This window comes from Dendrobium catenatum, unplaced genomic scaffold, assembly GCF_001605985.2.
Source record: "Dendrobium catenatum unplaced genomic scaffold, ASM160598v2 fragScaff_scaffold_1445, whole genome shotgun sequence".
NCBI classification, from domain to species: Eukaryota; Viridiplantae; Streptophyta; class Magnoliopsida; order Asparagales; family Orchidaceae; genus Dendrobium; species Dendrobium catenatum.
Genome location: NW_021319907.1, coordinates 61,669 through 69,656, shown reverse-complemented (window position 1 = coordinate 69,656; position 7,988 = coordinate 61,669).

Here is a 7,988-nt window from a genome sequence, read left to right as displayed (position 1 = left end):
CAAATTATACTTCACTAAGGATCATATGTTGATGCATGTTAATTAGGGAAACAAGTTAAGTCATCCTTTCAAAGTCGAAGAAGTTTTCTCGTTTTGATGCGGGTTTTTCTCCACCTGCATTTGGCAACCCTGATCTTGAATTCAAATCAAGGATCAACCGTCCCCTTATCATCAAGGAAGGGAATAACCAATTCCCTAACAAGCTTCTTGAAGTTATCGGGAAAGGCAAGGGCATTGTATCTAATGATTCTATTTTGGAACCTTTAGACACAGGGAAAATTATGAATATCTGTTGCTGATGAGTAGGATATTCATAATTTTCCCTGTGTCTAAAGGTTCCAAAATAGAATCATTAGATACAATGCCCTTGCCTTTCCCGATAACTTCAAGAAGCTTGTTAGGGAATTGGTTATTCCCTTCCTTGATGATAAGGGGACGGTTGATCCTTGATTTGAATTCAAGATCAGGGTTGCCAAATGCAGGTGGAGAAAAACCCGCATCAAAACGAGAAAACTTCTTCGACTTTGAAAGGATGACTTAACTTGTTTCCCTAATTAACATGCATCAACATATGATCCTTAGTGAAGTATAATTTGGGCATGTCACTTACCAAATCCTTCTGTGCAATCTTCCTAAGATTTTTTATGCCTTCATGCAAAGTCTTCTATTCCATAACCAAGATTCATCAGTAATACTTTTTTTAAAAAAAAGCATTAGAAGATTTTGAACAATTTAAATCAAGCATCTAAATAATATTTACCCTATCTCCATGCAAGACATGAACTCCATTTTTGCTTATAATGCAGCTTATAGGTAAATATTTTATGTTAAAACACTTATAATAAAAATGATTGACACTTAACAAATTATATTTCAAGCCTTCTACTTATAAAACATTTTCAATCAAAAAATGATTCATATTGTAAATCATACCTGATCCTAACACTCTCATAGTGGTTTTATCTCTAAGTGTTACTTTTGCCTCCTATCATGGCCTTTAGAAGTATAAATTGATTTGTATCTACAATCATATGGTTTGAATATCCATTGTATAGGTACTAAATGCTCTCATGATAGCTTGTATGAGAGCGTTTCTACAAAATTATCAAATGTTAAACTTAGGAACCCAAATAAATTTGGGTTCTCCTCTTGGCAATGTTAATCTAGATGCATGTTTGATTTGTTGTGATTGATGCATCATAGGTCTCCATAATAAATGTGTTCTATAATGAATATTGCAAGTGTTGGAAATAAGCCCCATCATTCCATATGAAAAGAATATAACACTAGGAAAAGGATTTACTAATCTAAGTGAGTTATAACATCTTTTCTTAGATTTTGAAATTTTAAGATTTTAATCAGGGTTATAAAATTATTCAAGTGTGGAAGGTGTCTTATCTTCCTTAAAAGCTTTCAGTTTTTCTATAAGATATGAGTTTATACTTTCTAAAACAAAATTATGAACTTTCAACTCATGCTCTCTTTGATATGATTAAGCCATAAAGACCTTAAAATCATTTTCAAGTTCATTATAAGTTTTTTCTAATAAACCATACTCTTTAGTCAATTTATCAAATTCATATAGCAATGTCTTGGGATTGCTATCTATGATTGCACGATCTTTCCTCATATTTTTATGCCCTAAAAATTAAGATACTCAATGTTATGATTTCATGTCATTTGAGTTTCCTATATAATTTATGGATTTTCTCAGAAAATATCAAATAATTCATCATAGAATAGTTCACATACCTCATCTTGATACAAATGATTAAGCTTATTTTATTTTAAGCATAAGTTTGTAATCTCCTCTTCTACTTTTGTTTCTGAAGAGTCTGAAGCAGGGTCTACCCGAAAAGCTCTTTCCATTCTCTTCTTTCATTTTTTGATGTGAATTTTCTCCTCAACTTTCTCCTTGTTAGGATTAGCTTTATGATTTGGGCAATCAATCTTTATATGTTTAGGAGCACAAAACTGAGTTCCACCTTTGATAAGGGAAACTAGTTTCACTCGTATGAATACTTTTTTCTCTTTGTTTTCTTTTATGATTATTAGTATTATTATCACTATTATTATTCTTCATTATATTCATATTTATAAATATTGTCCATCCCATATAATCAAAGATTACACATGGTGGAGGGAATCTTTACCATATGTATGGATTATTTCTTATATATAACATTCTCTAATGAATATAACACAAAGAGAGAAATATAGTTGGCTTTTATAACCCAAGTAATATTAACAACATGAATAAAATTGGGGGAGTAATATCTTAAACACCGGGTCTATAAAATAATAGCATATTTGTTTTGATAACCCATACCACATTTAATTCATGTGAATGAACAAGAGAGTGTTACAAACCTGTTTTTTGGATTATGATTTTGATGATAGAAAATAAATCTTGTTTCACTACGATTGCCTTTACTACTGACATTTTCAAGATTCAAAGATCTGACAGAAATCAGAATGAGCTCAAGATTGGGAAGACTAGGTCTGAGTCAGTATGTAATTTTCTTTTTTCCCTTCTTGAGTCAATTGTAATTATTTGAAGTGCTGATATTAAGTAACCCTACACACACATTTGAGAGATTTAGAACTTGTGTTTTTACTCACATCATCCCGGATGATATTTATATCTCGATCGAGTTCAAAATAGAAGATCTAATCAGGATTTTAGTTAAGGCAGTCGTAATTAACTGATCAGCCCGACGATACCTATATCGACAAGGACGATATGCTCAATACATAAACAAAATTGCCGCAATAATCTATTTAGGTATTCCGTATTTTTGGAAATCGGCCAGGACGATTCTTTTATTGGCCTGGACGATATTGTATAATTATGCTTAAATTGATCTGGTAATCATGGGAGTAATTAAGGATGATTGATATGATCACATCATTCTAGATGATCGCAAGATCGGCCTAGACGATCCATTCAAAAACCCTTGATTGCAAATTCAGGGTGATGCTCTGAATGATTTTCCTCTAATTTGAACTGATCAGCCAGGACGATATTGAGATTGTCCGGGATGATCAAGCAAATTTTCAATTGTCCAGTTTGCATTTAGGGCGATGCTCTGGCCATCTTATGATATTTGCACTGATCGGCCAGGACGATATCCATATTGTCCTTGATGATAAAGTCAATAACTTGCAATTAATGTGCTCCTTTGAAGCTCTTTTATTTAAGAGCTCTTGTTCAACATTTTTTAATACCCTTGGATTCTATCTTGACTTGAGAAAACCTAAAGGAGAGAGAGGGAGGGAGGGAGAGAGAGAGAGAGGATCTTATGAGGGGGAGCTTGTGAGGGGGTTCACAAGGGTTGCTCCAAGCATTGTTCCACTTCTTCTTCCCTAAAGTTTCTTGTCCTTGGAAGGGTTGGAAGAGGTAAGTTTCAGCAAGTGATCGTGGTTCTCTGCCTACTTCAGGAGGAAGCAAAATGAGTTGGGTTCTCTACCTTGCCGGGTGTGGAAAAAAGGAGGTGTTTTTGTAAGGGCTTCTCCATGTAGCTATGGGGGCTAAAGGAGAGTCATGTTGGTAGTGCAATACTCAGAGGGTGCCTCCGAGGAGTGGATGTAGGTTAAGTTGACGAAACCACTATAAACCCTTATGTTCTTTTTACTGCTTCCGCACTTTAATTTTTCGCACTTGTTTTTTCGTGGTGATTTTAGTTTGTGATATTTATTCTTTTTGTTTAAAGATTTTAAAAATTACCAATTCACCCCCCCCCTCTTTGTTAGCCTCGGGTCTAGTTCATAGGGCCTAACATCCCTAATGTACTTTCAACTGGTATCAGAGTAGGGTTCATAAAAACAAAGTTTGAAAACTTTTTTAATTTTGATCCATGGCTAACTTTGGGAATCGTAATACAACTGAAGGATATTCTATTACATGACCTCCCTTGTTTGACAACCTTCCGTTTGATTTTTAGAAAACTCGCATGTCTAGTTTTTTACAATCAACTAACTATCGCATGTGGATGCTTATTAAAGAAGGATATTCTCCCCCTACTCATGAAATTAACGGAATTAAAACTAAAGTTGCTTTTACTGAATGGACTACCGATGAAAGAGAGTTAGCTCAATTAAATGCGAAGTATTTGAACTATTTTTTATGTGCTTGATAGTCTGAGAATTACATGCGTGTTTCTACTTGCTCTACTGGAAAAGAGATTTGGGATAAGTTGTGCATTACTTATGAAGGAACCAATGAAGTGACACAATTTCGTATGAATATTCTCTTGCATAACTATAAACTTTTTTGTATGAAACCTTCTGAATTGATTTAGATCTAGAAGGATCCTAAGGTCTAGAATAGACCCTAAGGTCGGGCTCTAGAAAAGGATCTCAAAATCTAGAATAGATCCTAGGGTCTAGGTCTAGGAAGGGGTCTTAAGGTCTAGAGTGGATCCTAGGGTCTAGGATTAGATCTGAATTATAGAAGGGTCTTAGTGACCTCATTCAAAAATGAGGTCAACATGTATACACGGTTTACTCAAATTATAACTTCTTTCCATGCCCTAGGAAGAGAACATTCAAACTATGAAAAAGTAAACAAAATCTTAAGATGCTTGCTTTCCTCTTTTGATGCTAAAATCACGGCTAAAACGGAATCTAATGATTTAAACACCTATTCAATTGATAACTTACTTGGCTCACTCGTTGCTTACGAGCAAGGGGTGAATCAAATAAACCTTGATGCAGGTAAGAAAAAGAAAGAGAAAATAGTGGCACTGAAAGCGCACAAATCAGACTATGACTCTTTCAGGTCTGAAAGCGATTACTTTGCCTTAATCACAAGGCAATTCAAAAAATTTCTAAGGAAGAAACACAAGCTTCATCAAAGTTGAAGAAAAGTTAAGGATAATAAATATTCTAAATGATCTTCTGATGTTGTTTGCTTTGAATACAGGAAGCCTGGACATGTTAGAGCGAATTGTCCCACACTTCAAGATCAGACAAGCAAAGAAAAGGGTGAGGTGAAATCCAAGTTTAGAAAAGACAAAAAGAGACTTCAAAAGGCATTTTGGGCGGATTCTGCAACTGATTCATCGGAGACTGAACCTGAAGACGAAACAACAAACTTGTGCTTAATGGCAGAAGATCATTTTGATCAAAGTGATGAAGAAGAGGTATGTAAACCAACTTATAATCAATTGTTCGAAATTTATGAGAAAATTCATGCATCATACAAAAAACTTAAGAAAACTCATGCTAGTTTGAAGTTGGAACTTTCGAATTTGCAAAAAGAATATGAAATTATTCTCAAAGATCATTCTACAGATATTCTACTTTTAATGAGAAGGGACCCAAACCTATTTGGGTTCCTAAATCTAACAGTTGTTGATTCTTGTAGGATTGCTCTCACCAAAGACCTCGTGAGAGCATAAGATACTTGGACAAACGGAGGCTTGCAGCTCATAACTGCTTAAACTTGCTGCTTCATAAATTCTTCAAATGCATTTATTGTTTAATGTTGGTTTTATTTTTCGTACTAGTGTTTTGTTATTTTAGTTATTTGATCATTTTTTTTATTTTTATTCTGGTTTTCTATATGATGATTTTTCAAGCTTTTAGATTTTGAGATTTAATGCCAATGATTAGCATCTCTACATCAGTTAAAGGGAGAAACACCGTTGATGTTTTCCCTCCTTTTAACCTCTTTTAGTAGGTATAATTATTCTTTTCTAAAACAAAAGTCTAGCTCATTTTAACAAGTGGTTTTTGAAATTAAGATTTCTTTTTTATATTGATACAATAATCTATCCTATATATAATGTCCAAAGATATCTTTCAAGTTAATTGAAATATTGCCATTGCACATATCATGTGATTTTGATTGTGTTTTGTGACTAGTTCTTCCATATGTTAGAGAGCGAGCTCCTATTCTCTAATATTTGGAGGATATACTCACAACTAAGAATCATTTTTAGGAGATTATAAAAGAGAATTTAGTTTGAAAAAAAAGGGGGGTAGTGGAAAAGACGTCAAATTGGAATAAAAAGAGTATACACAAAAGTGTTTCAAAAATCAAAAGATGCTCAAAGAGCAAATTCATTTAAATAACTCATGGATAATTTGATATTTTTAAAGGCTTGATTTCAAATCCTATGATTGAGAGAAATTACTTTGGTATATTATATATGAGATATTTATCATTGTAACCAACTTTTAAACAGATCTTCTTTCAACCCAACTAACTTTTTCTGAGTTAAGCTTTTTTTTTTCAAAAGATAATTTTTACCCTGAAAGAAGTTCGAGCTAGGGATTAATAGGATCGGATATTTTACCATTTTCAGATTGTGACATTGTTAACTCATTGATCTTTTGAATATCTAAAATTTAATGTTTTGAGAAATTTGTCATATGGATGCTTTGCTAAAACAAAAAAAAAAATAAAAATAAAAAAATTTCCTTTAATTGTTTTTAGTTTTTTGTTGTTTGTTAACTTTTTAATTTTTGTTTTATTTGTTTGGGGCTTTCTCTGATCATCTCCATCTTTCCTTGGTTTACAAATTCTTCTCACATTATTCTGACCGATACCTCTATCATCCTGGATGATATTATAATTTATCTTCAAAATTTCATCTGCTGAACTTTTCTAAGCCTTCTGTAACGCATCGTCCCGGACGATACCTTTTCATCCTGGACGATCCGATCGAACTCTGCTATAATTTTCTTGATTGTCTTGGCCAATATAATTTTCATCCTGGCGATGCATTTATGGCCATCATCCTGGCCGATACACTAGATCGTCCTGGATGATCCATATGTCAGTCGTTTAAATCCTTAAAATTGACCCCGGACTATTCATTATTGGACAATCATCCTGGATGATCCACTGTTCATCCTGGACGATACACGTGGCATATATTTAAAATGTTTTAACTTTGGCTAGTATGATCAATTATTGTACATTTTCCTGGATGCTACATCTAATCGGTCTAGACGATCTGCTTTTTAAACGGTCGTCCGGCTTGACTCCTCGGAATGATTGCCTGTCTCTAATTGTCCTGGCCGATATCTGAACAGCCTAGACGATCAGACCGCCTTTTTGAACAATCGGCCTGTACGTAATTATTAAACCAAATTGTCCTAGATGATTATGCGATCGTCCTTGACGATATGGCCATTTTTTTAAATTCAGAGCATTCCAGCCATGTTTTCTCTCCTCAAACCTCTTCTCCTCTCCTGCTTACTTGATGATTTCTTAATATGGTAGGTGGAAAGCGAGTCTATCAAGCTTCTGGGAGCTCCTCGAGGGCCACTCTGGACCATCGATTTCGATAAGCTGAAGATTAACCAACTTATCATCGGTACAAGAAATGCAGCATCACTCTCTCCAGGATAAATAATCCTCCCTACCTTTCATATCCGGAACTAGATCTCTTCGCTCACACTTCTCTCTGCTTCATTCTTACTCTAGAAGTCCCCTTTAACTCCGAACTTCTGTTTGAATTTTTTACAAATCTCAGACTAAATGCTGCCTACACTGCCCTAACCTCCTATGTGAATCGATGCCCGGTCGAGATCACATATCAAGACTGTGCTGAACTGCTGCAGCTATCCACCACCGGGGATAAACTGCATTTAACTGTTTCTAATCCTGACTTCAACTGGTCCACTGCAAATCATTTTCTATGCCAAACCAACTCTCCTTTTCATGTTGGAGAGACTAGCTCTTTAGTCAAAGAAGCTAGGATAATCCAACATATCCTTCGCAACTCCATAATTCCAAAAGCTGGGGACCAAATCCACATCACCCCATTACTTTCTCTTACAACCTTTTACATCATGGCCCATAGAGACTTTAATGCTACTGATCTAATCTTTCGATACATTGATCATTTAACTACAATCCGTAATCCGGGTCATAAGAGGAAACCCAATCTGTTTTTGGGACACATCATCTCATATGTTTTTAAAACCAAATAGAATCTTCAATATTCTGCTCACCCCAACCATCTGCCTCCCTG